Consider the following 10,077-nt stretch of genomic DNA (forward strand, 5'->3'; position numbering starts at 1 on the left):
CCAAATAGGTAATGAAAGTGCCGAAACGGTATAAAACTGTGGCAGTAGTTGTGGTTTTTATCATAATGTTTTTTCTAGTGATGTGAATGATGTGAGGCCACTTTCTTTAGAAAGATAAAACATAAGGCTATAACTTTAATGTTTTGAGGTTTGTTCAATTCATTGTGGAAGACAAGCCAAAAGCGCCCCGAAGTGTGTCGTGTGTATCGCTATTCCTCCAGTGACACATGTTGAGAGATTGAGCCTAACTCTTTACCCAGAGCTTCAAATGACATGAGGCAAATTGGAGATGTAAGCCAAGTCATAGAACTACAACTTTCATGTATATCACGTTTCCTAATTATGACGGGAAGAGGTGTTTCGGAGGCGATCTTTGAGGTGGCTGTGCGCAGAGCGGTAAGAAATGACCGACCGAGCGCCACAGGTTCTGGAATTTTGGTTTTGGGGAGTAAGTTCCGCGCTAGGGCGGTAATTTATGACGGCCCGAGCGCCTAGCAAGTGTAAAAAACGTGTTTTGAGTTATGGAAAGGCCTTTAATAGATGGTGTATAAACTTTCTCTCATTTTATTCTCTTCCCATTTCTCTCCATCGGTCTATAAGGTAGGGTTCCTTCAAGTTATCTTTATTTCTTCTTCTAATTTCTTCATCTCAAGGAGAATCTTTCAATCCAAGCTAGGAAATTTATCTTTAAGGATTGAAAGGTTTAAGGTAAGGAATCCATTCTTGTTTCCTTTGGGTTTTGAGTTAGAATTCAATAGTTTGAGGTTTTATGGGTTCAATGTTAAATGAATGTTGTTATTTATATATTGACGGATTATATATTGGATTTGACTTTGTAGGAGCATCATCAAAGGATTGATTTACCATTCCTATCATTGGTTGTAAGTAAACCTCATTAATGAATGCATCTCATGAACTATGTATATAATGATATGGTTTTAAATGATTAGCTTCTTTTTAAATGATTCAAAGGTATTATATTTATGTATCTATGTATTGATTGAAAAGGAAAGGAAATGGTTTCTATGTCATTGAAATGAAAAATGAGCTTAATGTTTTTATATGAACACCATATGTTTGATGAATGGTTTAAATGAATATTATTATGGCTTGATAGTTAAATGGTATAGTGGTGTTACCTTTGGTAATTCTAAACCCACATGACTGATGTTGATCAACAAAAGAACATGTACATGACTGATTTGACTGAATAGTACATGTATACTAATGACTGATAACTATCATTGCCAATACAGATAAAGTAAAGAATCAAATGCCATATTATGATATGATTGTTATATATATATATATATATATATATATATATGTATATGGTTTTATTGAATGATGGCATATAAAGTTTAAATGAAAGATTATGGCTTCTTTGGTTTTGCTATGATATATTTATTTGTTAGTATGATGTCTACTTGCTGAGTTTTATAAACTCATTCAAATTATGTTTATGGGATGCATGTCCTAAAGATTAGTTTTGGCGGAGTTGTCGCAGCAGATGGAAAGTATATATTCCAAATGTTGGAGATGAATGCTCTTTGAAATGTTTAAAGATTTTGAATAGAAACAAGATGTATTTTGATATGCATGTATTTGATATTGTATGTTAAAACATTAGACATGTATGGAAGGTTTGTATGCTATTTTAGTTGGGTACTAGTTCTTTTACTAAATGCTTGGTATTTAATTGATGTATTATTGTAATTTTTATTTTGGATTGTTAATTTTAAAAGCCTTGATTGTGGCAGGTCGATGTGTTTAAAATATAAGTAACCTCTGCCGAAATTTTTTAAAATGCATATCTTTCTCCAATTTCAGTTAAGCTTCCGCATAAAATTTTATATCTTCAATTGATTGAGCTGAAGGTGTTACACTAGATGCTTGTTTTAGACCATAAATAGATATCTGAAGTTTGCATTCCATATGCTCACTTCCGATAGATGTAAACCCTTCAGGTTGAGACATGTAAATATTTTATTTAATATCCCCATTAAGAAATGATGTCTTTACATCAATCTATCATATCTCATAGTTATACCATACAGCTATGACTAGCAATATCCTTATGGAATTGAACATTGCAACTGGAGAAAAGGTTTCCTCAAAGTTAACTCCTTGTCTTTGAGTATATCCTTTTGCAACCAATCGCGCCTTGAAGTCCAATACCTTCCCATCCACCCCAAGTTTCACCCTATGGGAACAATTCCCTCAGGTGGACCCACAAGATTCCACACTTGGTTCGAACACATGGAATTCATCTCAGATTACATAGCTTCAAGCCACTTGGATGAATCGACATCAAATAATGTTTCCTTGAAGATCATTGGATCACATCCATGGTTAGGATCATCACGGCCCTCTTCAAGAAGTAGACCATACCTCATAGGTGGTCTTGAGACTCTCTCGGATCTTCTAGGAGCTTGTGTCTCTTTTATTGGCTCTTATCTCTCCAACCTTTTCGAGTTCTATCATCTCTCTTTTTTTATCCAATAGAAATTCCATTTCCAAAAAAGTTATATTCCTATAAACAAACACCTTAGATTCTTGGGGATGATAGAAATAATATCCAACTAAATTCCTTGGATATCCCACAAAGAAACATAAAATGGATCGACTATCTAATTTATCTCCCACTACTTGTTTCACATAAGCCGAGCAATCCCATAACCAATTTATTTGGGAGTCTTACCCATCCATATCTCATATGGTGTCTTATCAACTGCTTTTGAATGGACATTGTACAACAACAGTGTCGTTGTCTCAACCGCATATCCCTAAAAGGATGGCGGAAACACCGTGAACCCCATCATAGACCGAACCATGTCCATCAAAGTCCGGTTACGACATTCTGAAACACAATTCAACTGAGGTGTAGCAGGCGGAGTCCACTGCGAGAGAATCTCATTATCCCTAAGATACTCTTGGAACTCAGCACTCAAGTACTCACCACCTCGATCCGATCGAATTGACTTGATGCTTTGTCCCAATTGTTTCTCTACTTCATTTATGAATTTTTGAACTTTTCAAAGGCTTCATATTTGTATTTCATCAAATACACATACCCATACCTCGAAAAGTCATCGGTAAAGGTGATGAAGTAGGCATGTCAATGCTTAGTGGTGATGCTAAGTTGATCACACATATGGATCAAATCCAATAATTCTTTGGCTTGCTCCATGTGGCCCTTAAATGGAATTTTGGTCATCTTTCCTTTTAGACATGATTCACAATTTGTGAGAGAGTTAATATCAGACACATCAAACATGCCTACTCCCACTAGTTTGTTCATCCTTCTTAGGTAAACATGTCCTAATCTAGCATGCCATAATTGTGCAGAATTTCGATTATCTTGTTTTCGCTTGTTTGTTGTTGTAATTGCTTGGACATTGTTTAGTGAAATATATTTCAATTTTAAGCTATAGAGATCGCTTTGAAGTTCACCCGTACCAATCAAACATCTATTGTTATAAATTTTTGCAAACACCTTTACTAAATAAAAAAGATCCAACTTTATCTAGCATAGAAATGGAAAAAAATGTTTTTTACCAAATCAGGTACAAACAAAACATCTCTTAAAATTAACTTAAAATTATTGTTCAACAATAAGTAAACATCTCCAACGGCCTTGGCAACAACTCTTGCTCCATTGTCCATCCTCAAGAAGGTCTCACCTTCCCTAAGTCTTATACTTCTTCCCATCACCTGAAAATCAATACAGAGATTTGAGCCACATCCGATATCTAATTGTTTGAAACCGAATTTCGGATGTTTGATAAACTGAGCGTCTAACTGATCTAAAAAGAATGATAAATGATCTAAAATATGTTGCCATTAACTGAAGAAAAACACGCAGACTTTCGAAGGCAACTGAACCAGCAACTGAACTATACAGACAACTTATAGATCAGTTGGAACTGCCAACTGATCAGTTACTACAAACAGTTGTGAGGTTCTCAAATACATTTTTATCAGCTGATCCATCAACTATACATGTCATTAGTTAAGACATTCAACCGACAAAAGCTGACTGCAAGAAGTAGTGGGATCGCCGCATTACAGAAAAGCTGCAGTGTATGATTGTCAGAAGAATGTTCATGTGGCATGCAACGGATAGAAAGGTTCAAATTACCTTTGGAGGGAAGCCTATAAATAGCAGAGAATAATAATTGAAGAAAACTCTCGAACTACTGAATCATTGAACATCCGAATTCTTGAGCACTCGAAATCTATTCAGTTACTCTGCTAAAATTTTGTAAACAGAAAAGATCACGCTTATTGTATACTGAAACGTCATGCTCTTTTTATTGCCTTAAAAGTACTAGAATTTTTTTTTTTAAGATTTCGGCCAAACATAGATAACACATGAAAATATTTTTATAAAATATTTTGCCCTTCATAAACTAAAACCTCAATCAACTTGTATTTAAAATTTAAGTAAATAGTCATAAAGTAATATCGTTTCATGTTTACCAAACAAAAAAAAAAGCAATAAGTTGAAAGGCGAAGCCCATACTAAGCCTCTCAAAAATCTCTCAAAAGCATAAATAAATAATCTTGAAAATCTTTAACTTAAACGTAAAGCATAATGCGGAAAATGTAGCGCTGGTCCTCGGGTTGTGTGCACCTTCAGTCCAGTCTAATCATCCGTCAAGCCCTCCTACATCAACATCTGCATCCATCACACCTAGTGAGTCTAAAGACTCAACACACCATAATCTTGGTAACAAGTAATACGTAATACATTCAACATATAACGGTGAAAAATACTTGTACTTAAAATATCGTTTTCATGAAGATGCGTAAACTTAAACATAATCATTTTCATAAATATTTTCATGACATGCACATAAAATCTTGATCGTTTTCCTTATCATGACATAAACGTTTTAACTTGATCATAATCATATTCCTTTTCCTTTTTCCTTTCCTTTGTTGAATTCAGATCGTTAATTCTGACTTTCCTGATCATGCTCATGAGGGTTGATGGATCCATCTACATAAAACCACAGTACTGGGCGGCAGGGGACACCAGCAACACTCTCACCGGTCAACTGGGCCCTGGCCTATCATGATTCGAATAGAAATACGATCGTCGGGGTTCCTCTCGGGGCCTTTTCTCCTCACGATATTCTCATTCTTCTGTTACCACAAAACCGTTACCACAAAACCTTTACCACGTAACCGTTACCACATATTCGTAATGATGGAAACACGATCGTCGGGCTCCCACTGGGACCATAACCCTCACGACGTTGCCACCATTAACGAATTAGTCACAATCAATTCACATCCTTCAACATTTTCATTTCATCCTCACCACTTTAGAAAAATTATGAATATCATTATATTTTCCATTTTTGAAACCAAGCATGCAACATGTATTTTAAATGTCTTCTTAAATCATGAAAATCCCTTAGACATTTAAAATCATCAATTAATCATGAACAATTCATAAACATTTAAAAATAATAATAATATCATAAAATAGCATTTCGGGCACTGCCATGGCCTTTACTAATTTCCCGATGTAAAAAGACCGTTTTACCCCTGGACTCGACATTTTACGTTTTCAACTTTTTTCTTGATTTCATGACTCTAATATGTCCCACATATTTATTTAAGCCTACGCGTATTTTTTCATAATTTTATTTGGCTTAAATGTTAGACTTTTTCAATTATCTATTCTTAATTGTTTTAACGTTGTTTAATCCCGAAAAATACCAAACTTTAATATAAAATTCCTAAATTCTAAATTTAGTCTTTTATATTATTTTAGCCCTTATGGACCACGACTCGACCCCCGTGAGCCGTTTTCCAAATTTTCTTTGTTTCAAAAACCCTAAATGACACCTAATTTTCACCCCCGAGCCAACTCTCGATTTTCACGAGTTACCCCCAAACCATGTCGAGCCAAAAGTTTCCCAACACATTAATTTAGCCTACTGGACCTTAGTTTAGCCAAAAGTTCACCCCAAAACCCGAAAACAAGCTGTCCCAAAAAGCACCTAGTCTGGCCGAGAGTTGTAGGTGAACTAGGACTCTTTGTTTGTGCATCTAGGACCCTACCAACGCCCCGAAGCCCTGAACCAACACGATGAGCACACTCTAGGGACCCTAAAGGCTCGACTCAACCCTGCCCTGGCCCCCTTGGAACACGCCCCACGCCATGCACGAAGCAAACACGCTGCGCGTCCCATGCAGCTTTTCTCGGGTAGAGTCCTTCATGCGAAGGACTCTTCGCTACCCCTTGCTACGAGTCTATCCTGGCTAGGACTCTGCCCTAGACCCTTACCAGACACTAACCAAGCCCTGGGACGAGCCACGCCCCAGCCCTTGCCTTGGACGAACGAGCCGCACGCCCCAACCATGACAGCAACTCTCGGCGCCGCATGGCTGGTGCACCGAAGCCTTCCCTCATGATTTGCAGTGTTCGGTGATTGTGTGTGACTCTAAACAATTAAAATCCTTACTTACTCCAACCTAGACATCATGGCAGTCCCTTGTTCATGCATCACAATTATTTTTGCAACATAAACCATAAATTCGAAGGCTATAAGAACTTAAATCCGAAAATTCTGAAAAAACCAACATGATAATCATGCAAACAATGATTTCAAACATATTATGATATGACGGACGAGACAAAGGGAGATTTAGGTGTGCCTTTGCGTTTGAAACGCTCGGATTATCGTTGACGACGAAGAACGGGACGCAAACGGTGGCTTGAATCTTCTTGGTGCATTTGAAAAACTTACGAGACCCTTTAGGATTTTGTGTGTAAGTGTGCAGCCGAGGGTTTTCCTTTCAGCATATGGAGTGGCCGATATTTTGAGTAAAAAGTGGTCTAGGTTATGTGATCAAATACACTTTAAATACTAATTAAATCTCTAAGTAGGCTTTAGGCCTATTAAGCCATAAAATTCAAGCCCATTAGCTTTAATTAGGATTAATAAAATTTTAACCAAAGTTTTGATTAATTAAACATGTGAATTTATTAGCCGGGTTGCCAAAAAGTTCGTATTTTAGTTGAGAAACCAACACCGATAAAATTTATGTCCCGGCGTATAAAATCAATTCAAAACCCATTATTTTCAAAAATACTAAAAAGCATCGACCAACTTTTAAATAATTAAAAATAATTATTTAATAAAAATATTTTACATTTTCTTCAACCCTCGTTCCCCGTTCCTCGATCGTCGCTTGAAAATTCCTAAAAATTACATTTTATGCATGATGACAATAGAATTATATTTAGCAAATAAACAAGTACGTCACATAATTAATTAGCAATTAAAATAAATTAATTACTCATTTCAATAACTTCCTAGATTCGCATGCAGTTGGATTACGCCGTCTCAATTTTGGACCTTACAATTCTTACCCCCTTAAATAAAATTTCGTCCTCGAAATTAGAACTTACCGAATAGATCTGGATAGCGACTCTTCAAGTCTCTCTCGGTTTCCCAAGTAGCTTCCTCTTCCAAGTGATTCAGCCACTTGACCTTGACCATTGGAATGACTTTGTTACGCAATCGTCTTTCTTGTTTAGCAAAGATCTGGACAGGTCTTTCCTCATAAGTCATATTTGGAGTTAGTTGAAGAGGTTTATAATTAAGCACATGCGACGGATTCGACATGTACTTCCGCAGCATCGAAATGTGGAACACATTGTTAACTCCAGAAAGTGCGGGTGGCAATGCCACTCTATATGCTAGTGTCCCTATCCTCTCCAATATCTCAAACGGACCAATAAACCTCGGACTAAGCTTGCGTTTCTTGCCAAAGCGCATAACACCCTTCATAGGTGCTATTTTCACAAATACGTGGTCGCCCACTGCAAACTCTAAGTCCCTTCGCCTCTTGTCCGCATAACTCTTTTGTCGGCTTTGTGCAGTCTTCATTCTATCACGAATCTTGACTACAAGCTCAGCCGTCTCTTCGATCACATCTGGACCAATATCTCTTCTTTCCCCAACCTCGTCCCAATGAATAGGAGATCTACATTTTCTTCCATAGAGCGCCTCAAAAGAAGCCATCCCAATTGATGATTGGAAACTGTTATTGTAGGTGAACTCCACTAGAGGTAACTTTGGTTCCCAACTGCCTTCGAAATCAATAACGCATGCTCGCAGTAGATCCTCCAAAATCTGTATAACTCTCTCTGACTGGCCATCGGTCTGAGGATGGAATGCTGTACTGAATAGTAACTTGGTCCCCATCGCTGCATGCAGACTCTTCCAAAAAGATGACGTGAATCTCGGATCCCTGTCAGAAACAATGGATACAGGAATCCCATGCAGCCGAACTATCTCTCGAATATACAAGTCGGCATACTGAACCATGGTGAATGTCGTCTTAATAGGTAGAAAATGCGCTGATTTCGTAAGGCGATCAATTATCACCCAAATGGCATTAAATCCCTTAACAGTCTTAGGCAATCCTACAACAAAGTCCATGGTGATATTTTCCCATTTCCACTCGGGAATAGGGAGTGGCTTCAATTTTCCCGCTGGTCTCTGATGTTCTGCTTTGACTTGCCGACAAGTCAAACACTCGGATACATACCTCAAGATGTCTCTCTTCATGCCTGGCCACCAATACAACAACTGCAAGTCCTTATACATCTTTGTACAGCCCGGATGAATGGAATATGGTGTGTCATGGGCTTCCTTCATAATGAGATGTCTCAAAGAATCGTCACTAGGAACCCATAGACGGTCTCGATAACTGTAGTAGCCCGAATTCCAAATTGGGTAATTAACGGAGTAATGGTGATTAAGAAGGTTTAAGGTGTAATTTTGACCGAGTCATGATCGGACGGACCGAAGATGGTTCGGAAGCACCGAAGAGTTCGTAAGGTCCGAAGTGAGTTCGGTGGATCCGATCATTAGGTGTCAAGAGTTGATCGACACGTGGGAGTTCGGACGTTCCGAAGTGTAGGTTCGGTGGATCCGATCATGAGGTGTCAAGAGCAGCTGGACACGTGCATGTTCGGACGGTCCGAAGTGTATGATCGGAGGATCCGATCATGAGCTGTCAAGAGCCGATGGACACGTAAGAGTTCGGACGTTCCGAAGAGGGTTCGGACGATCCGAACATGGCCTATAAATAGTGGTCGGATTTCCTCATTTTGACTCGCCAATTCAGAGAATTCCATAGCATTTCAGTCGTTTCTGACAGGTTCTAGTCTTGTTCCGAGATTTGGGCACTAGCGGGGAGCTGCTGGTCTTGTAGCAGAGCTGTGCTCTAGTTGGGAGCTAGCGGCATCAGCGGGCTAGCGACGGACGAAGGTTTGGAATTTTATCAGTATTTATCTCAGGATTATCTAGTTAAGTCTGGTAGATAAGTTTAGTGATGGTTTTCACTTGATGAATAGGCTTGGATTAGACCTGTTGTCTGGTTGTTCCAGTGAATTAGGATTGCTGTGATAGAGGTACGAAAGTACTATCCGAGATATCCTGGTTGAGTATACATTCTTATATGTGTTGCATGATTATGTGGTGCATTGATATATGTCATATGATGCATGCTATTATGTCACGTTTATTACTGCACGTTGCATTTCATGTTGAGCCGTATTCTCCTTCGAGATAGCCTTTACTGTTGAGCTGTATCTCTTTCGAGATAAGCTATATCTTGGGGCCGCTCAGCCCTGTCTTGTGGACGCATGGACACCGAGAGTACACAGTGGCCGACGGGTCGGGAGGGCTTCGGTGGTCCGGGACATTTTAGGTCCACGTCTGTCTTGTAGTGGATGCAGTGACCCAGAGGTGTACCGCGCGGCACTATCCACTTGGCGCCTCTAGACTGAGCATTGTTGAGATCCTTTTGTGACTCCTGTTTCTTGACTACCCCGGTATCATGATCATAGCATGTGCATTTCATATAGGTCTGTATACTCATACTTTTGTACTGGGCGTTCTTATCGCTCACGTCCTCGGTTTTGTTTATTCTTGGACACCCCATTCCCACGGGGCAGGCCTCAGGTTGGACAGCTCAGGAGGAGCAGGAGGAGGACGTGAGTATCTGGTTGGTTTAGTTTATCGGTATTGTTTTGATTCGATA

Source organism: Primulina eburnea, chromosome 1 (genome assembly GCF_022965805.1).
Source record: "Primulina eburnea isolate SZY01 chromosome 1, ASM2296580v1, whole genome shotgun sequence".
NCBI classification, from domain to species: Eukaryota; Viridiplantae; Streptophyta; class Magnoliopsida; order Lamiales; family Gesneriaceae; genus Primulina; species Primulina eburnea.